The sequence below is a fragment of the Peromyscus leucopus genome, chromosome 5, assembly GCF_004664715.2.
Source record: "Peromyscus leucopus breed LL Stock chromosome 5, UCI_PerLeu_2.1, whole genome shotgun sequence".
NCBI lineage: Eukaryota > Metazoa > Chordata > Mammalia > Rodentia > Cricetidae > Peromyscus > Peromyscus leucopus.
In genome coordinates, this window is record NC_051067.1 from 110,608,419 (window position 1) to 110,634,877 (window position 26,459).

Sequence of the window (26,459 nt, forward strand, 5' to 3'; positions counted from 1 at the left end):
TGGATTAGCACACTCTGCTCTGTACACCGATTGCGAGGGCACAAAGATGTCCCTTATGGAGATGACATGAAGCTTGTAGAGATCTCACAACTGGCCTGAGTTGGGTGAAGTTTGAGTTTCTTTGTCTCCCTGAAAACTTGAAGGCATGTATCTCCCCAGAGCGGACATCTCTTGCTTTGCAGGCGAACATCAATTTTCCTCTGCGACTGCTTGAGATTTTTATCCTTAAGGAGTTGAATCACTTTTCTTTCCTTCCCACTGGTGATTTATAGATGGGGAGAACAGGCCTTTTCCTGTAGGTCTCCGACTGTTTATCTTTTTGGTTGGACCCTGACAATCCGTTGGCTGGGATGTTCCCTTTGGCTGGGGCGTTTGGGGGCCAGCTGCCAGTTTCACAGGCTGGGGGCAGTTGGGGGAAGGGTGAGGCCCGAGACTTCCAGCCCAAAGCTAATGGGAGGATGTCCAAGTGGGAAGTGTCTTTTCATTGAGGAAGTGTAGGTATTAGAGGAGGCTGGATTACTGTGTGATTGTGCTGTCAATACCGCCGTATTGAGTCCGTGAGAGCCCGCACAATACAGGCAAACACTTAACTCACTACTGCTGCTTATTGAGAAGCCAATAGCAATTTACTTGCTGACACTTGACATCAAATCCATTCCCAGAGGTGGAGCTCCTGCAAACCACCATGGTGTTCCCTCCCTCGCCTGAGCCCCTCTCCTACCTCGGGGTCCACCGTGTGTGCATGTGTAGACTCCTTCCTCTGTGTGTGTGTGTCCCGTGTCCTCCTGCCCTGGGCCCGTGGCTGCTGCTGGACTCCCGGTGATGTGGCCATGGGGAAGATGTCCCTGTTGGATGTTCACAGCTGACATTTTCTTCTAAGCGTTCTTGTGCTCCTGTTCTTTCAACAAGTGCCCAGTGACCCTCTGTTGGAGCGTCCCTGGGGAGTGAGTGTGTTTTCTGCATGTGGGAACTTTCTCCTCTTCTCTCCATAAACCAGTTCCTTAAATGGATACACGAGGAAGTCATATGTAGGAGAAGCTGAGGAGGGCCGCCTCTCCAGGAGATGGGTAGGCAGCTAAGAGAACAGACAAGGGCACAAGGGTGGTGTGTGTGTGTGTGTGTGGGGTAGTCAGTCTCCCATAGGACCTGTGTTCAGGACACAGGGCACACGTGACCCTAGCAGCCGGGATCGGGCAGAGCTACACTCTCTGGCTCCCCCGTAACAGCTCATTGGATGGCTCTGCAAAGTGGCTGATGGAGGAACAGTGGATTTTACATGATCAAATATGTGATAAAATAGTGGTTTAGATGTTTTCAGACCCTTTGCATCATCAGCACCGAAGGCCGCAGACCCCATTTCTGGAAGGGAAACCAAAGCACAATGGTTTAGGGGTGGCGAGCTGGAAGCTGTCACAGGCTCTTCTGGTAGTGGTTTTGTGTTCTTGATGCTTTGGGACGAGTCTCCCAGATCTTGCAGTGTGTCTTTGCCCGGGAGGAGAAGGGTGAAGCAAGAGTTAGGCTTCAGCTCTGAGAACTGGACAGCCTCTAACCCAGCCACCAGGGAGTAAGGAAGACTTGGCCTGTGAGTGGGAAGGGGGCTCGAGAGAGACCACCATTAATTCGCCAGACTCTGTGCTTCAGTCCGGAAGCTTCTCCTCAGTTGGGAGATTGGCTGTCTTCTTTCCTTCGTGGGTTTTTCCCTTCCCAGCAGCATTCACTTGCATCACTTCCTCTGCCCAAAACCCTTCACCTATTTTCTTTCCAGCAAGGAAGGCAAAACCATGTGGAAGTGAGATTCTGAAGTCATGGAGGACTTACATTTTCTCCCGTGACCCAGGGTATAGACCAAACCTGCTTATTTAGTGTCATGCCAGGGCCAGATGCACCAGGGCTTAATTATGGTACTCTCTACACTTTGCTCGTGGGACGTCTTTCTTGGAGGAAATGAGAGCACTCGGGGATGCTGTTTGACCTCGTTTACGGATGGGCCCGCAGAAACATGGGGAAGTGTGACTCAGTGCACTCTTGTTTTTTGCCATGGTGTGTTGTAGATGGGGCCAAAAAAGCCTTTGCCCAACATTGTGGTATGCGGTGTCATGGTATCCTCTTTCTTGGTCACTCATGTGGCCCAAGGATTGACATGTGTGGTAGCAAGGTGACATGAAGTCTACCTGGTAGGTAGGTGAGTTCGGACTCCAGTAAGTTTCCAGTGCTCATGTGAATCCTTTCTTTTTTTTTTTTTTTTTTGGTTTTTCGAGACAGGGTTTCTCTGTGTAGATTTGCGCCTTTCCTGGACTCACTTGGTAGCCCAGGCTGGCCTCGAACTCACAGAGATCCGCCTGCCTCTGCCTCCCGAGTGCTGGAATTAAAGGCGTGCGCCACCACCGCCCGGCTCATGTGAATCCTTTCTTAAGATCCAATTTTTTTGTAAAACAGAGGGGCCAACTTGAAGGATACTGTAAGGGTCCTCATGGCTCTCATTTCTTCCTTTCTCTCTTCTTTCCCTTTTAAAGATTGATTTATTTCTCATTTATGTATGTGTGTTTTGCCAGCATGTATGTCTGTGTACTACATGAGTGTTTGGTGCCTGAAGAATGAGAATAGGGCATCAGAGCCACTGGAACTAGAGGTGAGGGTGGTGCTGGGAACTGAACCTGGGTCCTCTGCAGGAGCAGCCAGAGCTCTTAAACGCTGAGCATCTCTCCAGTCCTGACTCCTGTTTCTGGGATCTGTTAGAACTGCCTGTTAGGGGCAGCAGGGATTCATGTGCACAGAGCAGGGAGGCTGCCGCAGTTCCTGGGAGAGGTTGGCAATGACCACAGTCATCCTAGGCTGGTGGTATGGGTGGAGTGGATGGCTGGGAAGGTCCTTGTGTCCAGGCTGGTTTCGGACAAGTGTAAAGATGTGGCAGCCTTGGTATTGTCTGGGACCAGCTTATAGGTTTCAGATCACATAGACACAGCCTCATGCATGTTCCAGAATTGAATACGGGCTGTCTCACGTTTGTTTTGTCTAAAAGGCACTCTCCAGGGCCTGGGGTTGTTGCTTTGCCACTGTGGCTTACAGCCTTCTGTGTTAGCAAAATTTGAGGAGGCATGCTTATATTACCTCACCCTCACCAGAGTGTCTGGGCCCAGCCTTTTATCCCCCTCATCCTTGCCCTTGCAGGCCTTCCACGGGCTCAGATGCCTTGTGTCTAAATCAGTATACCCTGAACGGATTGTGCCTGCCTTGCCCCATCTCTTTCTATCTCTTGACAGGCAGACATTGTGAACTGTGGCTTGTAGGCAGAACCTGGCCTGTACATTTGTTTTATTCACTATGTACCAAGTTTTTAAGATTAGCTTACTTAATGTCAAAATCTAGATTCAACCTTTTTTTGAAAACAAAGCAAAACAGATTTGTTCTTTTTTTTTTTTTTTTTTTTTAAATGTTTAGGGCAAAAGTTGGCTAGATCAAAATAGTGATTGCCTCTCTTGGCAGGAACATTTGTGGCAATATTAATAACAATTTGGGAAAGGAAGATTCTTGCTATATAGTTCACCCCACTTTGAACCTGTCATCCACCTGCCTCAGTTTCCTGAGTACTAGGAGTACAGGTGTGTACCATTGTACCTTGCTGACACATTTAAAGTCTCCAGGGCACACTTCCTTCTTTGTACCTTACCTGCCTGACCTTTGACCTTTGTTGTAAGTTCCGGGGACTGCAGTGGGGTCAAAAACAGAAATCCTGTTTATCCCACTCACATGTCTCAGCCTCCTTAATACACAGCTAGTTAAGTAAAACCTGCTATTCTTACAGGTTTTAAAGGCTGTGAAAGAGAAGGATTCTGAGGACGTGATTTGCAGATTACATGGGTGGTGAAGTGTTGAGGAGAGGCCTTCTGGGAAGGTGGCATTTGAGAGACTGGTAGCTGGAAGGGATGTAGAGCGTTCTAGACAGCTGGGAGACTCCTTCTGGAGGCCTGAGGCAGAGCTGTGTGGTGTGTGGTGTGTGTGTGTGGGGGGGGAGAGGGTGAGCATGCCTGGTGTGTAGAGGAGCAGGAGGAAAAGAGTTGGGTGATCTTTGATGGTTGAAGGCTCCTGTGATGACTTGCGTGCGCCTTGAGTGGGGTGGACACTGTTGAGGATTCATGTTCCTCCAGCAGATTTGCTGGGGTGATGAGTGGAATTAAGGAGACTCCAGGGAGAGGGTTGCAGGCAGCCGGGGGACAGATGGCTCTGCCAGGCTGGTCATGGCACGTGGGTGAGGTGAGGTGCGGTGTAGTTATTTGGAAAGGCTGCTACAACAAAGTGTAGTGTAAAGCAACAGAAGAAGTCTGTCCTAACCACGGTTCTGGAAGTGGGGAGTCTGAGTTCAAGGTGCCAGCGCAGCAGGCACTGATAGCTCCAGTGAGGTCCTTGTCCCTTCCTAGCTTCTGGTGGCTCTTGGAAGTGCTTGACCTTGATTGTCCCGGAGCTGTGTCACTCACTGTGGTTGGTCTCTGTCTCTGTCTTCTAGAAGCCTCTTTGCATGTGTCTCTGAGATGACTCCTTTTCATCCTCCTCCTTTTTCTTCTTCCATCTCCTTCCTCCTTCCTCCTCCTCCTCCTTTTAAGACAGGATCTAATATTGGGGTTCATGACGCTCTTTGTTGTTGTTTTTTAAGGTTTTTAATTTTATGCGTATGAACGTTTGCCTGACTGCATGTGTGTGCATTGCTCATGTCCTTGGCGCCCACAGAGACCAGAAGAGGGCTTCGAATCCTCTCGGACTGGAGTTAGAGGTGATTATGAGCCTCCGTGTAGGTGTTGGCTCCTCTGCAAGAACTGTGGGTGCTTTTAATGGCAGAGCCATCTCTTCAGCCCCTACAGGCTGGTTTTGAACTTGAGACTCTCCTACCTCAGCCTCCTGAATAGCTGGGATTACAGGTGTGGGCCACCACTCGGGGCTGGCCTCTTCCCTCATAAGGTTAACTCCATTGGTTTAAGGCCCATCCTAATCCTGTATGAGCATGATTAATGTATAACCTCAAGAACTAGCTCCAAAGAGAACCGCATTCTGAGACTGAGGTGGACAAATTTGGGAGAGTCTGCTCAACCTGCCACAAGTTCTCATCTTCTGGATATCTTTTGAAAGAGGTGTGGGATGAGAGCGAGAAAAATCAGGGCTGACTTTTGTCTTGAGTGCCTGGAAGGGCTAGATCCCTGTGACCTTGGCTAGGCTGGCCCTGGGTCTTGACCCTCCGGCTTCAGATTCTTGAGTGTGTCTTTCCTCACTGTACCAAGCCCCATCTCTGTTTTCCTTTACTGAGCAACTCCATGTTCCTCAGCATGGCTGCCCGGGCCTCTGAGTTAGCTACTCAAGTATTTAACTGTTCAGTTATGAGCAGCAGGGGGAGGTGCCAATGTGTCGGAGGAAAAGTAATCTAAGAGGCTTCTTTTTTTCCGAAGCTCTGGAGCTTGTTCCCCTTCTGTTAGCCCTTGCAGTTGTTCTGTGGGGTGTGCGGGGCTGGGAACTCTGGCTCTGCAAGAAGCTCAAGGAGCTAAGTGTCTTAGGGGATCACCTAGCTTTTGGTTCACCTCTGGTTTCAAATTCAAATGGACAGAGCCGGACACCGATGTATAAGGAAGGGAGTTTGGGGTGGGATGGAGTTGGATTGTAGGGAGACGCTCTGCCCTATTACATTCCATGTTAGTCAAGAGTTGAACAGACAGAAGAGGGCTAACAGCCATGCCTGTAGCTCCCTGACCTTGCCCTTGAACCAGCAGGTCCTGGAATGGAAATTGTGAGGAAGACATAGGGCGTTGAGGCATTGTTGGAGAGGACTTCCCATTGGAGGGCTGACCTGATCAGTTCTGCTTGGTTGCAGTTTGGATCATTTAATTGCTGAACTAAGGTCAACAGCACCACCCATATCGATACTGTGGTTCTGGCGGGACAGCCGGGTGGCACAGCGATTGCCCCATGGTTCCTGCATTTCCCCCTTCTGGTTATTTCAGAAGCTGGCCTGAGCCATTCTTGACTCTTGACTCTTATAATTGTCTGCTCCATATGGGGAATAGCTTTCCTTCCCAGTTCAAGGTAGAGTTCTTCTATTTTGAAATTTCTTGTAAGTACTCTGGATCATCTCTTTATTCTTGGATAGAATGAAAGCCACACTGGCCTATTTATGGTGTCCTTGGGCAATCCTCTGCTTGATGTGGTTTGAAATTTGGTTTTGATTGCTCAGGGAAGTGCTCTTTCAGTGGAACATTTCTGTATGTGGTTCATTACATGGATGAGGCAAAATTATTTATGTCTAGCATCATGGTGACTGGTATAAGGGACACCCGGTACCTGTAGTTCTCATGACAGTGGCCTTTGCACATCCTTCTCCCTCTTCCTCTAAGAATGTGAAGGATTCACGTAAGAAATTAAAGGGTTGAGTGGATTTTGGCTTTAATGATAAGGAATGATGATAGCTCCCATGGAATGTCTCTTTAGTCCCTTTGAGAGGTTGACGGGCTCAGTACTAGGCTCAGGTGGATTTGGAGCATACATTAAAAAAAAGTTTATGTTCTGACAGAAATGTCGACAGTTCTCTTAGTTTTCTGACCAATGAACTAAACAAACCATCCCCACTGTGGGTAGATGAGGAAGCTATCTTGACAAAGCCTTAGAAAAGGGGGCTGGGGGTTGGTAAGCCTGGGTTGCTGTGTAGAAGGACTAGGGAGGGAGACCAGAGAAGTCTCTCTAGGAACTCTTCAAGGTTTGGATGAAGAAGTTGCTTCCTGTGTGCAGTGATGACTCACCGTCCTCAGGAGTCATCATGTTCTTGCCCTTTAGAACAGGAAGGCCTGTGCAGGCAGGAAGGCTCATTTGAGGGTGCACATGAAATCGGTGTGGAGCCAGTCCGGACACTTTGGCCAAGCACAGTGTTGTTCCCTGGAGGTGGCAGGATATGGAGAGTCTAAGCACCACCTCCAGTGCCTGTCATCTTATGGTGATGGGGAAGAGTGTGTTTGTTCAAAGCAGTTGTGTGTGTGTGTGTGTGTGTGTGTGTGTGTGTGTGTGTGTGTGTGTGTGTATGATGGCCTGTAAACTTAAGTCAGTGTCCACAGAGACACAGATACATATGCACACATGTATATACATGCAGACATGGTGATGCTGTTTGAAAGGTTTACAGGCCCCTCTGGGACTTAATGGCCTCAAGATCCATTTTTCTGAGTATATGACATGGGGACAAGACACATGTCGCTGGCTGTTAGCAACTTCAATTGCATGAGGCCACTGTTTTTGTTGTTTTGTTTTTTGAGATTGGGTCTCACTAAGTTGCCCCTAATGTCTAAGATGTGCTGTGTAGACCAGGGTGACCTCATACAGAGATCCTCCTGCCTCTGCCTCCTCGGTGCTGGATTAATGGTATATGCTACAACCTGTTCTTGCCTTACCACAGTAGTGCTTTCTCTTTTCTGTTTTAAGAGGATTTTTAAAAACGGTTTATATTTCTTTATTTATTTTATGTGTATGAATATTTTGCCTGCATGTATGTACATGCACCACATGTGTGCTTGGTGCCCTCAGATGTCAGAAGAGGGTATCAAGATTCCCTGGAATTGGAGTAATGGGTGGTTGTGAACTACCATGTGCGTGCTGGGAGTTGAACCCAGATCTTCTGGAAGAGCAACAAGTTCTCTAAATCTCTGAGCCATCTTTCTAGCCCTTAAAAAGATTTTTTTAAATGAATGTTTTGCATGCATTTATTCAAGTGTACCACATGTATTCATTTGTATGTACCTGGTGCCCTCTGAGGTCAGAAGACAATGTCAGTTCTCTGAGGATTGGAATTATAGGTGGCTATGGGCGCTGGGCACTGCCTCTGTAAGAACAGTAAGAGCTCTGAACTGCTGAGCCATCTCTCTAGTCCCATCCCGTGTCCCGTCCCATCCCCCCACCCCCCACAGTTCTTCCTCTCCTTTCTCCAACCATCTCTTCCTGAGACAGTGCTTTATTTATGGACTCCCAGTCCTCCTGCCTCTGCCTCTGGGATTGCAGGTGTGCACCAGCATGTACGAGTGATTCAGACCTGGGGAAGGAACCCAGGGTTTCGTGCTTGCTAGACAAGCACGTCACCAGCTGAACGATGTATATCCCTACCCCCTCTAGGGATAGTTTTGTAGAGACCCAGTGGCTTTAACCCAAACTCTGACTTGAGGCAGGACGAGCCAAGACTTATTTATTCCTGTATCCAATGACAACCCCAAGGACCCCTGGAAGGATCCATGGAAAGAAACTCGGTAAGACCGATCACACAGCACGTGAGACCTCTGAGGCACGTGTTCTCAGAGCTAGGTAAAAATCTCAGTGGATCTGACCAATTTTGTACTTGGGTAAAAGCAGAACTAGAGAGTGAGTTCTTTTTGGCTCTGGCAGGAAGGAAGCTAGCCTTTGAAAGAGAACTATGGGATACAGCCATAGCAGGTGAACGCTAAGGAAGTTGTTCAACAGCCCATTCCAATAATTAGAAGTGATGGAGGCCCGCTTAGTCTTTAGAGGAGAGAGTTCAGTTTCCTGGGTAAGAGACTCCCAGCCCAGCATGGGTGAATGGAGTGCTGAACCCTTCCGACAGACAGGTCAGTGGAAGGAAGTTGAGCCGTTCAGTGTCTAGCATTACCTCAGTTGTGGCTCAGTTGCTAGAGTGCTTACCTAGTGTGGATGAAGCCCTGGCTTCCATTCCTATCACCTAAATAAGCTGAGTGTGGTGGTGCTCTCCTTTAACCCCAGCATTTAGGAGGTAGAGGCAAAAGGCTCAAAAATTCAAGGTCATCCTCAGCTAATAGAGAGTTTGAGACCAGCCTGCACTAAAGTGAGACCCTGTCTCGAGAAACAAAAACACAAAACAAAACAAAAAAAATCAAAAATGCCAAAATAAGCAGATCTTAAATTTTCAGCCAAAATGGTCAAGTCTTAGGTAAGAGGAGATGGCCCTGGAAAGTAGGGGTGGCAGTAGCCATGGTTTGTGAACTCCGTGAAGGTGACCAGACTCTTGGAACCTTTGGTTTTCTGCTCATCTTCCCCATGTCCCAAAAGGCAGAGTGTGGTACTCTGATGTCATTTTTGATTAGAATGTGCAGGTTTAGAAGAGAGCGTTGTCGGGACAGTGACGTGCTTGCTGGAGTTGGAGCGGTCAGGGTCATGAAAGCACAAGTTAGGGGATAAGAGAAGGCATCATTTAGCCACACAGCCAGCCAAGACATTGATGGGAAAAACCCAGGAAAGTGTAGGAGAGGACCGTGTTGGCAAGGCCTCAATGGCTTGGCTGAGGCCGCCACTGGGATGGGGGACAGGAATGAACTTGGAGCATTTTCAGATCATTCTTAAAGCGTTTTTCTCCTTTGGCCAGGAGAAGATACTCCGTGGGGCATCTTCCAACACCTGCTTCTCTGAGCACAAACACAGACAAGACACCTCCCCACCACCAAGGCGCCTGTTGCCCAAGTGTACAAGAAAACTCAAAGCTGGCTTGGGGTCCCATGCTAATCACTTTCCTGGCCGCCGGGTGTCCACGTGTCTTATCAGAGGAGCATTTAAGCATGAGGCGTGGCCAGCCAGCACTGTGGATATGCAGCTAGAATTGGGTGGGGAGGACCAGATGCATTATTAGCACAGAAATGGGAGATTCTGCCTGAGTGCCATGATCCTCTCACCAGGGTGTGAGGGGCAGTTTTAGTTCCTGTAGAGGTGAAAGATTGGCTCTCAGTGGTTGTTCTTACAGGGGAGTTGGCTCTGGCGTAAGGACTTTAAAAGAAGGCCATGAGTTAGTCATATGGTATCTAAGGAAGATGGGGGGCTAGGGGTGGTTTATGGGGGGGCTATCAGAAGAAAGAAGGGACGAAAGGACACTCACTGGTCAGGTAGCACAGCCTTTGCCCCTGGACCGACTAGAAACCCCATTTGCCAAAGTGTGTCTTCTCTTTCCGGGATGTGTAGTCACTCTCTCACGAGCAGGGGTCTGAGCAAGAACCTTTTGTGGAAAGTGGTTAATCTTTGAAAACTACATCACTTTGCCTAAGGCAGTCCCTCATACAAGTCACTAAGCTTGAGTCATGGTACTTATCCCAACCCTGAAAACCATACAGCAATAGATCATGGTATTGGTTAACGTAATGGTTTTTGTCACTTGTCAACCTGGAGCCTGGGAAAGTGTCAGCTGGGAGAATTGGGAGCGTGGGTTTGGGGGTGTTTCACGTGGATGGATGGTCTGGCCTGTGGTGGAAAGAGCTGAGAAGGTTAGGAATAAGGTCCCGGTGAAGAGTCTCTGCAGTGTGAGCACAGTCCTTGCATGGGAGCCGTTAGGCAGTTGCTGGGCACCAACACGCTTTCTGTCTGTCTGGCCTTTGGTGGGCTGTCCTGCACAGTGTTGTGCCTCCATTTGACCCTCAGTGGCTTGTACTTGTGTGGTGTGTGAGATCCAGTCCTGGAAAGCTGGTTCCTCTGGAGGTGTTGGGCAATTGGGGCCGGCGGGCAGCCAGCTTCTGATGTGGTTGGCTGCCTGGCTCACACCTTTCAGGTGCTGGAGAGATGGCGAGATCCAATGGCCCCAGGCTACCACTGAGGCGGGCAGGATGCCACCACCTTCCTGAGCCGCCTCCTCTCTTTGTCTTCAGGAGCCCAGTGGGCACGGGCCTGGCTTTCCAGTTCTTCAGACAGGCTGCCTGGCATCATGGCCAGGCTATAGGCCAGCCCACCTGTGGGATGCATTTATTGGGCAAGGATGATTGGCCTAGCATCTGCCTGCTTGGGAAGAGAAATTATCCTGATAGATCTTTTTCAGCTCAGGGTTTTCTGTTGGATTAAGTAAGGGCGTTTGGTAATTGTTTCTTTGGCTTGCTTTGGATATTTGTAAATCTCAAATGCAGTAGGCTGTTGTGAGTCTTTTTTTTTTTTTTTTCTATTTCATGACCTTGAGCTTTACTTAGAGTTTCAAGGCCTTTGTGTGTGAGTTTTGGTGATGGGGAAAGAGAAGATTCATTTGGTTCTTAGAAACTAGAGACAGGTGTGGTCTCCTGAGGTTGCCAGGGACATATTTGGTCACTGTCACAGGTCCATTATAGAAGGGTTGTGCTAGATCTTCTTAATTGATGGTGTAATGAATTACTACAATTTTGGTATCCTAAACAACACAAATTGTTTTACAGCTGGAGCTCCAGTTTGAGTAGGTTAGCGTCAAGATGTCGATGAGGCTGGATCGTTCTGGGGTTTTGTGAAGCATGTTCTTACCTTTCTAAGTTCTGGGATAGCCTACATTCCTTGGCTGGCGATCTTTTCCCTGCTTCATCTGTTTTCATGTCTCCTGTGGACTCCGTCTTCTCCTTTGCCCCCGACTTAAGGACGCCTGTGATTACAGCAGGCCCGGCTTGATAATCCAAGATAATGTGTCCTATCTGAAGATCCTTAACTCTATCCCATCTTCAAAGTCTCTTCTGCCATAGAAGGTAGAACACTCCCATATTCCAGATAATTCAGATGTGGGCATGCTGGAGGGCTGGTTCTCGATCCACAATAGGGGTCCTGTGGAGGAGTTGCTGTAGCTGATGGAGAGGGAAACCTCTGTGGATCTGGAGCTGGGTTGTGGGAAGGCTAAAGCTAAGGCCAGTGTCACACTGAAATCTCATGTGTCTCGACCTGTCCCACTGAAGAATATTTCTTAGAAACAGGGAGGAAGACTTAGATGGGAATAGTACCTTACCCCTTCCCAGTAGTGTGATGTTGTTTGGCTAAACTGGAGTGTGGTGAAGTCCGAAGGGTAGACATTGAGAAAGGGGAGAAAGTCTCTGGGGGGCGGGCGGGGGAGTGAGTCCAGGCAGAGGTGAGGCAGCAGAGGTTCGGGTGAGATGCTGTGTTAGTGGTCAGTTGAAGGGCGCAGGCAGGCAGGGACGTGTCCTGGTTGGTTCCTTTTCCTCTCCCTTCCTTGTGCCGGAGGCCATCTGGGGTCCGTGAATGGCTGCTCTGTGGCATGTTGTCAAAAGTGGAGCCAGACCACAGGTCTCATTGCTCACTGTGACTTTTTGGCAGTTTCTAGGGGCACAGGGACTCCTGATGCATTTCTGGAGACATCTGTGGATGCATTTTCTACTAAACGGGATCGTGCGGGTGGCAGCTCATTCCTGGGCCAGACTCTTACGGCATTCGTATGAACTTAGTGGAATTGAAATTTTTTTTTTTTTGGATTAGAGTTACTAATAATATCATGGAGCAGTGTATTAAGTTCTAGGTAAGCACCCCCTCCACCGCCGGGTGCTGGGAATTGAACCCAGGGCCTTACTCATGGCAGGCAGGAATCCTCCCATTGACGTAAACACCCACCCTCTAGGTAAGACTCTCAAAGGCAGAATTTTAGGTTATAGGTTCCTGGATTTGAGCATCCTTTCATAACTGGACATGAAGTTTGTTCTTAACATATTTTCTTTTTAGACTCAGTTACCAGAATGAAGACGTGCTTTCAGGTGGGCCTGGAGCAATGGCTGCTCTGCCAGAGGTTTGATTCCCTGCGCCCTCATGGTTGTTCACATCCATCTATAACTCCGCTTCCGATGCTCTCTTCTGAACTCTGGGGACACAAGGCTCGCACACACGTACACATAAATACAAACAGACAACACACACACACACACACACACACACACACACACCCCGAAACAAAAACATAAAACTATAAAAAAAAAAAAGTGGTTTCAGCCAAGTTCCAAGAAGAACTTAGAGGGATGAAGTTGTAGCCGGCAGTGAGTGGGCTTGGGCCAGAGGGTGAGCTGAGATCCAGCACATTCTGGAGGTGATGGAGTGGGAGGTTTCTGCCCACTGTGGGATATACCCATTCACACTTAGGTGTTGGAGAACTGAGACAAAGTCCCCTGTCAGGCAGGGATGGCCTCTAAACATGGCGGAGAAGACCGGGTGCAGCCGCCTGTGCGGTTCAGTGATTCTGACATTTGACTGCAACATTTAGCCTGAATGTATCTTTTTGTTTGGTGAGCTAATAGTGTTTCTTCCTGTAAAGATACTGTTTTGGTAGCTCGGGAAGATGCTTCCTCTTTGGGCCTAGGAAGCAGCAGTCAGTTTCTAGGCCTTGATAGGAACTTATCTGGTAGCCCCAGAATGTCTATGCAGACCTTACTTAGCACCAAAAATAGGGTGTTCCCACTAAATTGCATGTAGGAAGGACATCTTAATTCTACATACACAGCCTCCCCCACCCCCACCCCCATCACAGCATTGCCTTTTGGGAAAAGATTTATCTTAAATCTTAAAAAACAAACAAACAAACAAAAACTACCCATAGATTTATAATATCAACACTGTAGTGCTAGCCAGAGTGGGGCCTGACTGAGTGGCTTCTAGGGTGAATGGATCCGGTGGGCCAGACTGTCTGGACACTGCCACACGGAGGGTGTAGCTTCCAAAGACAGACGCAGCACATTGGGCAGACCGGAGATTTCTGGCTGCCAGCTCAGTTCTTTTATGAGGTGTCTAGAGTCAGCTCCCCCGAGAGGAGGAGGCTAAGATGAGGTCACCTGGTCCTGCAGGTCAGCAGGGGAGGTTCTGCCCTGGGGCCGTGTGCCCAGCGCTCCGATAATGCAGCATTTTCGCTTTACTGCATCTGAAATGTGGATTATACTATTAATTACTGCAGGACAAAACAGGATTAGTGCAGCTGCTCTGCTTTCCCTCTGCACTCTTACACTTCCCCTTTGCCAGGCACCAGCCAAAAGGGCAGTTGGTTTTCCTGTGGTCTGTCTTTTGTTTTAGCCGCAGGGGGTGCTGAACCTCTGGGGCTCAGAAGACAGAATGAGAATGAGGCACTGGGCTTGGGGGGGGGCAGAAGTGGGGGGGTTTCCTTCCCTATAGTCGGTTTCTTTGCTAGGTTCCGCCGCCCTGTGTCTCACTGTGGCCTGGCCTCAGCAGGGCGAGTCTCTGAGCTTTCGGAGTGCTTTGCTCTGTGTTGGGAGCTGCAGGTTTCCTCAGCAGGGGCTATGATGCCATGGCATGTTCTACATGCGTGCATGGAAGCCCACAGGCATCGGATGGGTTTGAGGCTTTCTTACCTAGTTGGAAATTGCACAAGGGGGCTATTGGGATGGCTCAGGGTTTAGGCACTTGCCACACAAGTCTGATGATCTGAATTCGATTCCCAGAAGCCAAGTAAGGGTGGAAGAGAATCACTCCACAGAACTGTTCTCTGACCTCTACATGCACACCCTAGTGCATGTGCCCTTCCCATCTCACTCTGCACGCGCACGCACACACACACACACACACACACACACACACACACACACACACACACACTTTCTGGGGGTCGGGGAGAGTGCAAAAGGCAGGCCTCGACTTGGGCTGCCTGTCTCTAGCCCAGTGTGAGGGTGGAGACTGTGGTGGCCTGCAGTGAGGTAATGCCCTTGTATTTTGAGAAGTTCTAAATCCCCAAGCTTGGCTACTACTCCCTTATCTTTGCATAAAATGTTATAGATTTTAAGTAATATATTATTACATTTTCTATTTTTCCCATATTCAAGCTAGTGTGCTCATTTTTCATCCATATGGAATGAATTTTTTTTTAAATGGATGAGGCATTGGATAACCACATCTCACTAACAATGCTCCCAAGAGCACACAGCTTGGTAGTGTTTGCAGTTCCGTACAGTGTAATAATCTGTCGTGTGCAGGCGTGTGCATTTCTGTTTACTGGCATCCTTCATTATAGGGTAACATAATATACAGAATTTCCCAGTTGCAGAAATTAGAGAGTGGGAAACAGATTCCTTCAACGTGAATTGAAAAGCTGATTTATGGCGTTCGTTTTTCTTCTTTCTCTCTCTCAACTTGAGATGACCGAGTCTGAGGGAAGGAAAGGAGTTGGTGTGGCGGAATACCTTTGATCATAGGTTAGTTCAGTTAATTTGGGATTGGCATTCACTTGCAGCAGTAATGGGACACTGCAGCACCACTGCAGCGCAGAGATGCAGAGCAGCATCTGGAGGTGGGGGCTTAGAGAGGAGCAGAAACTGGGACTGTTCGGCCTCTCAGCTTCCCCCCGTGAATTGGGAGGCTTCAAAGCAGCAGCCTGGCTGAGATCCAGTGAACTCATGAGGTTTGTTTCCACCCAATTTTCCCCACGATCTTAATTCTCCCAACACTGGAAATTGGAGAAATTACAGAATCAGAGGTCATTTTTTTAAATCTGTTTTTTTTTTTCTCTCTCTTAAGCCATAGCTCTAACATCATAGGGTCAAGCCTTGCTCAGTCAAACTGATCTCTGACTTTCATCAAAGATGGTATAGGCACTGACTGGGGTAATATATTTAGGATATCTGTGGGTTTTATTTCATCCATTGGGAGGCAGATTGCTTATTAATTAACTAAAAGGGGTTGGAGTAAGTTGATGAGTGGATAAGGGTGCTTGCGTAGCATGCATAAAGCCCTGGGTTTGATCCCTAGCATTACATAAACCAGAAATGGTAGTACATGCCTGTGATCTCAGCACTTGAGTGGTGGCCAGAATCAGAAGTTCAAGGTCATCCTCAGCTACAAAAAGCTTTCAAGGTCAGCCTGGACTATGTGAGACCCTTTCTTTAAAAAATGGAATTGACACTTTCCCCTGATCACACTTGAATAGAAGTTTGGAAAGTAAAACTGCTGCTGTAGAATCATAAGGAAAACACCAAAGTTCCACAGATCCAAGATGTAGGGGTCATTGCCAAGTTTGCATTTAGGGGCATACTTCATTATTAAAGAGGGGAAAATGAGAATAAATGGACTTAGTGTTCAATTTAGAGTTGAGAGGAATAAGTAAAAAAGATATCTTGAGAAAGAGTTACAAGAAACAAATGAAAGTAATGAGTTGTGAAAATAGAAGCATTTGAACTGGTAAGTCTAAGAGCTATTTATTTGGGGGAAAAAAGAAAAGAAATAAGGTAAATCATTATGGCGTCTAAATAAGAAAAGAGAAAACCCAAATATGCAAAACTAAAAACAAGTTGGTATCATGGAAAAAGAGTAACATTCTAAGTTGTATTTGAAATGAAATAATTGTTTTGTAAGATAAAATACAGTAACTTAAAATACAAACATGAAAATCCCAGTGAGGAAGCTATTTGAGGAAAATGACTCAGACACCTAAAAATTTAAAATGGGGGTGTGGGTGTGGAGAGAGAGACAGAGACAGAGGGACAGGCAGACAGAGAGAATATGAATGGGAATAACAGACTGACCAAAAGCCTTCCTAAAACGGGTCTGGGCTACAGAAACTTGAATGGGTGAGGTAAGGTCTTTAGACCTTAGTAGACAAAATAATTGCCTGTTCAGTGCGTTTTTCCAGGGTTAGGAAACCAGACCCAGCACCACAATTAGCTTTACAAAATTGTCACAGCTCTGGGGACCAGCGTTGTCACAAAGGATGTCCAGAGATGACAAGGACGCAGGGTGTAGTGGATGATCACGCAATATCGGCCTGGAGAGAATAAGGCAGGAAGTAGTGAACTTGATACTCAGATCCTGACTCAAGAAAAAGGCCTGAGTGTAGTAGGTGCAAAAATGCCAGAGAATAGTCACACATAGATTTTAGCAGTCTTTAGAAAGAGTCGTAACCAGGGGGTTCATCCCAAGAGAGTAAGAGTAGTCTTCGAATGTCTTCTCTTGAAGTGACCATGTAAGTAGAGCAAAGAGAAACATTAAAAAGACGTCTGTTGTTTTTGTTCTTATTTCTGGTTGGCTACAAAGGGATCTCATTCACTCAACAACCTCAGACTTCATAGTGAAGCAGGAGCGGCAGCATTTTGCAGTGGGGAAGGAAACAAGGACAGCACATTTCTTTTTCCTGTCTTATTGAATTGGCCAGCAAACCAGAGGCAAATAATGGTTAGAAAGAAGCAATGGAAATCATTTGTAGATGTTATTTTCTTCCTAGGACACTCATATATGTTGAAATTTGATTAAGGAGTTGAGTTACAAAGTAAAATTAAAAAATAAAAAACAATAAATAAGCTTCCTGTCAGCTAGGGAAAACTGGTTAGAAAATGCCGAGACCACACAATGGAGTGGAACCAAATGGAAATAACCTGGCAGAGGCAGCATTTTGAGTAAGTGGAAGGAATTTGATTGATAGCCTATGCTCTTCAGTACTTGGAAGTACCAAGTACTATATTAACATTTTTTCCCCATGGATTTTGCTCATTCCTTTCTCTTAAGAGTACAGAGGAGGTGCTTCTGCCTTTAGAGGCTGAGGTTCAGAGAGTTCGAGGCTTGCCCAGTCCAGTAGACTTGCATGCTGACCTAGTGGATGCTTAAAGCACTGTGTGCTGGCATGCTGTGTGCATCAGCCTCAGGCCCTTTGCACGACGGCATAGCCTGTGATTCTCTGACTGCAGTTTTAGATGTTAAGCTGCAGCTCTTCCTCCTCACACACATTGCGAGCTCTGCTTGAGTTGGTGGGGTTAATCATGAAAGAGCAGAAAGTATAAGTCCATGTTCATCTGATATGCACAAGAGCAGGGCTCTCAGAATTTGAACAGGTGATAATTGATTTGTTAGACTTCAGAAAAAACCAGGACTCTGAGGATTGTGAGTTTAAGGCCAGATTGAGATACTAGGGAGTTTGAGGCTAGCTTGGGCTATATGGCAAAACAAAAAGAGGGTTTAAGAGGAGGGCTGGGTTGGTAAAGTACTCACCTTGCAAGCATTTGACCTTGTTCCCCAGAACCCGTGTGAAGTTGCTAGGCATTGGGGTACATGTTCATTATGGCAGTGCTGGGCTGATGGAGACAGGAGGATCCCCAGTGCTCACTGGTCACCCAGTCTAGCAGAATAGATGAGCTCCAGGTTCAATGAGAGACACTATCCCAAAGGAGGTGTGTGGTGTTCTTCCGGATGACACCCAAAGTGTCCTTCAGCCTGTTTGTGTGCGTGTGTGCACACTGCTCACCCCCAACCCCACTATAAAACAAAAAGTCTACATGGTGGGCATTATTAATAGCAAAATGTAAAGGTATCTACCACACTGGGAAAAGATGCTTATGGCTCATGTAGCTGAGAGGCTGGCATCAGTATCTTCAATGTATGAGGAGCTCTAAACATTGGAGACGGCTAAAGTGGAAGCCTAACCCAGAATTAGTTCAGGTCATTCCCAAAGCCAGATGACCAGCAGTTCATTACTTGAAGTTGTTTGATTATGGGTGAGGTGGGGCCTTTTTGTGGTTTTCGACCAAGATTTATTTATTTGGTTTTACAAGGCACATGTTCTGTGCTGGTGAATAGGTAGAAAAGTCAGTATATGCTTTATAGGGAGTAGCTTGGCCGTGTGGGTCAGAAGCCTTGATTATAACATTTACTTAAGTGTGTAGCTTGCTTTACTCCAGACTCTGGATTCCCCTTGTTCTACGTTTTCTCTTTTAATCCCACTTCCATATATCATTTAGTGTGTGTGTGTGTGTGTGTGTGTGTGTTGTGTGTGTGTGTATGTATTTGAATTTTTGAGACAAGGTCTTACCTTGTAACTGTGGTTGGCCTCTTAACTCACAGCCTGGGTATTGTCTCCTGGGTATTGGGATCAAAGGTGTGCTCTACTAAGACATATCTTACTAAGTATTTACCCCCTCTCCCCCGCAGGGTTCCTCTGTGTTGCTCTGGCTGCCCTGGAACTCACATTGTAGACCAAGGTGGCCTCTATTTCAGAGATCTGCCTGTCTCCACCTCCCGTGTGCTGGTATTAAAGGTGCTAAAATTTATTTTTCTAAACCCTTTTCCCTGGTGGAGTGTCAGCTTCATAAGGGTGACATCAGGACACCAATTCATGTGTGTTTTTGTGTTGACATCAGTCATACAGGAGGCTGTGTGTGCTGTAGAACTTGAATTTGAAATAAAAAATACATGTATAGGAGAAGCTAAAGATCACAATGTATATAAAATAATTAGTGAGCAGTTATTTTCAGGTACTGGAATGTTATTTACTTTTTTTTTTTAAAAAAAATTATTTGTATGAGTGTTCTGCTTGCATGTCTGTCTATGGAACACATGTGTACCTGGTGCCCTCGGAGCCCAAAAGAAAGCATCAGATTCCCTGGGACTGGAGTTGCAGATGACTGTAAGCTGCTGAGTGGGTGCTGAGAATCGAACCCCAATCCTCTGGAAGAGTAGCCAGTTCTGTAACGGCTGAGCTGTCTCTCCAGCTCCCCATTTAGACACTTTAATATTCCTTTTGAACTCCAACCAAGTTAATATCTACTGCTTTTTATTTTAAGTGTGTGTGTGTGTGTGTGTGTGTGTGTGTGTGTGTGTGTGTGTGTGTAGGTCACAGAGGGCAACTTTGTGGAGTCCATTATCTTTTCCACCTCTGGGTTCCAGGGATCAAATTCAGGCTGTCAGGTCTTTGCGACAAGTGCTTTTAGCCTGGACGCCATCTTGCCTGTCCTCCTTTTGGTGATTTGAGAGATGGTCTCTCAGTCTATAGCCCAGGCTGACCTAGAACTCACTAGTCCAGGCTGGTGATATTCAGCAGCCTTCTCAGTACTGGATGGCAGGCATGAGCCACCTTGCCCAACTTCTGTTACTTACATAGCATAGAAATAAAAATGTTTGCAAGTTAGTGAGAATGTAGACTCATTTGAGCAGCACTGGTCTGTGGTTGTGTCTGGAAGCCTGTTGGAGACGGTTCAGTTTTGTGAATTACTGAGAACCTAAACAGCAAGAACACTGTGCAGAACGCCCATAGGCTACTTAGCTTTAATTATTTATGATATTTACTGTAAGTATCTATGGTATGTGTTTGTAAAAATAACGGAAGTCTTAGTGATGTGCAGGCCGGGAGAGCCCTCCTAGAGATCTCTGCTGAGGTTAGTTCTCTGAGTAGAAATGGTTGCATTGTCCTCCTGGATTTTAAAGTAAAATGAAGTCTCAGCATAAGCTGGATGAGCAGGGGGTGTGCTTTTGTGCAGATGGGGATCTTCCCCACTCTTATAGTAACCAGTCTGTATATGAACATCTGGAGATCAGGTATTGGGTGCAGATGGGGTTCTTCCTCACTCTTAGGGTAACCAGTCTGTGTTTGAACATTCGGAGATCAGGTATTGGGTGCATATGGGGATCTTCCCTACTCTTAGGGTAACCAGTCTGTTTATGAACATCTGGAGATCAGGTATTGGGTGCAGATGGGGTTCTTCCCCACTCTTAGGGTAACTAGTCTGTACATGAACATCTGGAGATCAGGTATTGGGTACACCTGATCCCAATACCTGATGAAGGTTGTTGCGAGTGGCATTTTTATGGTTGTGGTTTACATGTTTTGCCTGGAGCCTCCTAAATTTCTGAGTGGCCACGGCATATAAGGGGGCCAAATTCTGTCTCTGACTTTGGGCTTCAGTCTCTTGACTAGTGAACAGAAGTTACCTTAGCCCATCTTCCTTTTAACCTTCACATTTTGAAGCAACCTGGTACCTTTTCACTTTCAGGCATGAGTTTGAGTTGTTCAGATGTCACCTGTAAGGATGAGAGGCCCAGGAGGTTTTATAATTTAATAATGGCATATGGAATAAAACATGAACAGAAAGCAACTATCAAGTGTGGTCTCTGTGACAGTCCCATGCTGCCACTTACCATCACAAAGTTTATCTTTTCTTGTGTGAATCAGGGGCGTGGCCTGGGCACCACTTACAGTCCCAGCAGCTGGGAGCTGGAAGAGATTTGCTGTGATGTCGGCTTCTGTAAAAATGAAGGGCATATCAGTTGTTCATGGGCACTGCCAGTCAGTTTCATTTTCTGCTTTAGACAATCACCGCTTGTCTGTACCACCCGTGGTTCAGGCATTGGACCAGGACTCGCTGGATCCTTCAGGTTAAACTTTCTCTGAGGGTTGTACAGGACTGTGGTCCCATCTGAAGGCTTGGCTGGGGAAGGACCCACTTCTGAGCTCACTCAAGGTATTAGTAGCCCACAGTTCCTCGAGGGCTTTCAGGCAAAGGCCTGTGTTGACTGTTCATTGGAGGGCATCCTGCCCTGTCCAGAGTGGCTTCTGACATGGCACTTGGCTTCTGTAACCTCAGTTCAGAAGTGACAGCTTATATCATCTCCCCTCTTCCGTTTGCATTCTGTTGGTGGGGAGAATCTGGTCACCATACCTGCCGCTCATGACTAGGGGAGAAAGCATTACCCAGGATGGCAATGCCAGGAGGTGGGATGTTGGGGTGGTTTCCTGTAGGGGCTGTTTGCCTGGGGGTTAAGTGAGATCATGCTTTGTTAAACTGTCAGGAGCATCTTAGATGGTCATTGTTGAGTCTTCCTCCCATTCCCACCCTGAATTTAAAAAAAAAAAAAAAAAGCCTCCATTGGAGGAGTCTGGGCTGTTGAGTAGAGACTCTAGGACTAGATCAGAACGTAGAAGAGGTGATCATCGCAGCATCTGACATCATCTGCTCGCCTTCCCCAGCCAGGCCTTCAAGCGTCTGTTAGCTGGACAGTTAGTCTCAGGATTCCATGCCCTGTGTCCACTGGGTGTGGTACATGCAGTGTAATTTGAGAAGGACATGGGTGTTGGGCCTCTGCAGATGCCCAGTGTGTTTCTGTGGGCTAGGCAGCTGTGGAGGGAAACACCCAGGAGCCTGGGAAGCCATGGGCTGGAGTAGAGGCGCTTCCTGCAGTTGTCTCTTCTGGTTGTCTGCATGTGGCCATTAGGCAGTCAAGGAGGAGGCTGGCCTGGCACGTCTTCTGGTTAAAGGATACTCCAGTGGGTTGAGCTGGGTGCCAGACATTGCCACAACCCTAGGAAATGAGTAAGGAGAAGAAAAAAAAAAAAAAAAAAAAAAAAAAAAAGCAAAGGAGAGTCCTCCCTTAGAACAAGCTGAGCTTTGTGCGGAGCGGGCTCCAAGTATGAAAAGCCCATTGTTCCCAGATGGCTTTTAATTAATACTCAGCACTCACACCCATCGGCTCGCCAGCAAGAGCCGCCTCCTTCCTCCCTTCTCCACATGCTCTTTGTCCCTCACTTTGGTGCCCTGGGGACAGGTTTAGGGACCCTTGTGGACGGGAGAGCTGAGGAGGCTGTTGAGTGTTGAGGAGAGTGTGGACACACAGTGGTCCTCACTCTTTGTTCTTGTTCAGGATTCTTAGTTGGGCCGGCCCCTCCACCTGTTCCAAAGCAGCCCTTTGAGTCTGTAGGTTGGGAGCCAGCTCTGTCCCCTGTGGGGTTCTGGGAAGCAAGCCCAGCCTTGGCCCGCACCAAAGCTCCGTGCACACCTTTTCTTGCCTACAGCCAGAACAGGGAGCCAGAGTGAACGGTGTTCTGTGTTTCCGCTTCTCCCTGATTGCCCTGCTCTCAGAGCCCAGTCTGGACCGAAGAGGCTTTAGCTTGCCAGTGATGCTTTCTAGATCACATCCATCATGAGCTCTGGTGGATGGGATCAGTCCAGATTCAGAAAAGAGATGCACAGCTTGTTGGTGCTGTAAAGAAAATGGGCCCCTTCCAGACTTGCAGCTGCAGGCTCATGAGGGACCCCTCTTGCCTGGCCCTGGAAGGCTGGTCCATATCTGCTTTGTGTGGTTCTCAGTAGTGTGGAATCCATTCTGTGCAGGAATAGGTAGAGTGGTCAGGCCTGAGCCAATCTTGCCCAGCTCTGGACTGAGTTTCCAAAGCCCGTGGAGTTTTCCCGTGCCTCTCTGTACCTTAAGATTACTTAAGGAACCACCTCAGTCAGTCATTTGAGTATGTTTCATCTGCTTGTATGTGTCCTGTCAAACTCGCATGACTAGGGCAGAAGCACCTTGGTGTGATCATGAGTTAGATAAGGCAGACATCTCTGATCATGAGCAACACCCCAGTTGGCTGCGTGACCAGCGTAGAGTTAGTTACGTATGGTTAAGGACAGACAGAGTTATGAGGGTTTTAAATCATGAAACCCCAGGCTTTAGTTTAGTGATGGATAAGGCCTCAAGAGAAGAGCTGCTGGACCATCTGCTCTCAAATGTAATCAATAAGTTGTACAGGATTCCTTGAAAATCTGGTCACTCTAGCACTGGCAGGCTGAACTTTGTGACATGTCATCCAAACGCAGCTGGAAATGCTGTGACGAGGCTCAGGTAGTGGGAGTTTCTGTAGTGTCCGTGGGTAAGAAGAGCGTGTGTCAGCTGTTACAGAGAGGCCGGAGAGAGCTGGGGACTGAGAGCTCATCTGCAGGGGGGCTGAGTCTTCAGTCACAGAGTACAGCAGCCACTGGTCAGGTGTGGCCATCGAGCACAAGGAAAGTTGTTCTGGGAGCATAAAACAGATTTCATATTTTACCCAAAGAAAGAGAGCATACCTTAATAAAATTTGGATTGATTACATTTGAGATCAGATGCTAGATAATGGGGTAAATAAGATGTATTACCATCCACCTTACCTCTTCCTCCTTTAAAAAATGTGGTTATTAGGAAATTTACAATTATATAGGTAGCTCCCATATTTGTTTTTGAGACAGGATCTTGATATGTAGCCCAGGCTGGCATGTGAACTCATGGCAGCCCTCCTGCCTCAGCCTAATGGATATTGGAATTACAGGCATCAGCCATCATGCCTGCCACTGTGGCCTCTATTTTAGGTGAAGGATTTAGAGCACTGGTTCTCAACCTTTCTAAGGCTACGGCCCTTTAATATAGTTCCTCATGTTATGGTGACCCCCAACCATAAAATTATTTTCGTAGCTACTTTATAAATGTAAATTTGCTACTGTTATGAACTGTAATATAAATATCTGTGTTTTCTGATGGACTTAGACAACCCCTGTGAAAGGGTCCTTTGACCCCCAAGGGGATCATGACCCACAGGTTGAGAACCACTGATTTAGATGCAGCATAGTTTGTGTTGGTTGGTCAGGGGACTTGGTGGGAAGTCAGGTTTTTCTGTAGTGGGGAGTCCTATAAATAATTTCACGGTGAACAATCTGTATTTGCTTCTTGGATTAAGCTACTGTAGACAGACTGTCCTCAGATTGCATCCTTTCCAGCCTTGGCCACACTATGGCTGAGAGACTAGCTTCCCCCGTAGTTATGAGATGTGAGTGTCGTTTGGTGGGCAGGGACTGTGGGGTTGGACCGTGGGAAGTCCTGGAGGGGAACGATATTGCTCAAGAATTTCAGCAGCCCTCCAGGGTAAAGGACAACGGTTGCTCAACCTGCAAGGCCTTTAAGGAAAGACAGTGATTGCTCAAACAGGCCCCTAGACCCTCTGAATGCAATCCTGCAGGTTACACAGGCCCCAAACGTGATAGCACCTTGAAGTCTTCAGTGGTATTAAGAATGCTGTGACAGGGTGCTTAGCATACGTGAGGCCCTGGGTCTAATTCCCAGCATCAAAAACAACCCCCCCCCAAAAAAAAACCAAAAAAACAAAAAAAACAAAAAAACAAACACAAAACTAAAACCAGAACAACAACAACAAAAAAAACCCCAAATACCACTCACTACCACCAGCAAACCACACATGCATCAAAATACAGCTGCCACGGTGTGGCACACAGAGGTTGTACACCTGCAGAAATTGTTGGGGCTGATAGAGCGAGTTCGCATGGGAGTCTGTCTGTGAAGGTCAGGAGTGTCCTGCAGGGCCCTGGGTTCGGCTACCAGCAGCACAAAGAACAAAACAGTAAGATGAGACCCGCCGTGGCATTCTAGAAAGTAAAGCCAGGTTTCTGTTGGTGATTTCCTTTCTCAAAGGGGGTTTGGTTGAGTCTCTCTTTGAGCAAGAACCATGGTTCTCTTTCAAGGGTACCAGCATCCTGGCTTCCCTGCACAGAAGGGTGGCACCTTTTTTTGTCCATGAAGAAAGTCCTGCCTCATTCTTGGCCTTTGCTGCAGAGGAGTTGAGTCTTCACAGATTGCCCATAACAGTGGCTGTGCAACCAGAGGAACGAGAGGGATCTTAAGCTTTTTTTAAGTTTGTCTTTGTAGTGATCCTGTGTCCACAGTACTGGTCAGACTAGTTCATACCTGCTTGATTGTTATCAGGAAAGTAAACTTCACTCTATGGCCAGAAACAACCCCTAGCACCTGGCAGTTTAGATTCACCAGGTGAGACAGCCGTGGCCACAGAGGATGCGCCTTTCAAGGGATGCAGGTGGGAAATTGGGGCTCTTCGTGCAGAGAGGGGTCCTGATCCCCCAGTCCGGCCCCCTCCCTGTAGACTCACAGCAGGTTATGGGTCTCACCTTGTGAAGATAGTTTTGCCTTGTTTTGTGGACAGTCAGCGGCTCATTGGTAACAAGTTGGTATTGGGTGGATGTCTGGGCAGCCACAGGGGTGGTGGAGTCCAGTGCTTTATCAAGGATCTGCTTGGTGCTCTGGTCACACTGGTTTCTAGAAGATGAAAGGCCACGCACGGTCTCTGCCTGTGGGAAAACAATGTCCAGAAGGGCTAACTATTATCCAGGCAAATAATTACCTGCAGTTAAGAGCTCAGAAGAAACTAAGAATAAACATTCTTAGTAAGGAGGAGGAGAGCCACGGTAGGATGGGGCTTCTGGAGCAGAAGGTTGAGAAATTCCGAGGCCTGAGGGCCCGGGGTGGCTCAAAGGATACCAGCATTTTTTTTTTTTTTTTTCCTTTCAGTTTGCTCTCTTCTCATCTGACCCTCTTATAATTCTCAAGGTCCTTTGGCCAGATCCAGGCCTTCCCTGCGTCGTGCTGATGTGCGGAAGTCCCTTGTGATTTGCCAGAGGTCCGACAGTGGGGTGTAGCAGATCTCCCTGGGTGGGGTTCATGGGCTGATGCCTGTGTGCTTGCTGCCTGCCCCACCACATCCCTGGCTCAGGTCTCTGCAGAGGCTGGGAGAGCTGTGAGGATTGACAGCCTTTGTGTGTTTCATAGGAGAGGAATTTGGGGGCTGGCCTTGGGAAGAGGCCTATGACAGCTGTGACTGTGGATGTGATCCGAGGGACAAAGAAGTTGTCCATCAGACAGGTTTGTGCCAGCGGTTTAATTTCCTTTATTTCAGGACTGGAAGTTATTTAAATTACTTTATAGACTTCCTGCTTCCTTACAAGAGCTCATTAAGTGCAGGCTGAACTGCTGCTTTGCCGGAATGGGGCGCCTGGACTTGCAGTTCCTATTCCGCCCTCTAGGGCGTCAGGAGCTGAGAGGAGCACGGTGAAAACAGAATTTGGGCAGTTCCATTAGGTGACGCTTAAAAAAAATAGCCCACACTTTATTTATTTATCTATTTATTTACGCGTTTATCTATCTATTTATTTTTATTATTACATGTGTGTGTACATGTGGCGTGCTGAATGTATGGAGGGGGTTGCCTCTCTCCTCCCACCAGGTGTCCCATGATGTATTGACAAAGACGGTCTAACTCAAGTATAAACAACCGCCGATTACTCTGGAGTCCGTAGACTATTTCCTGGAACTTGTTAATGTCGCTATCATTTATGTTCTGGAGAAGTGGCAGGCATATCTCATCTGGCTCTCTAATTCAGGACCCT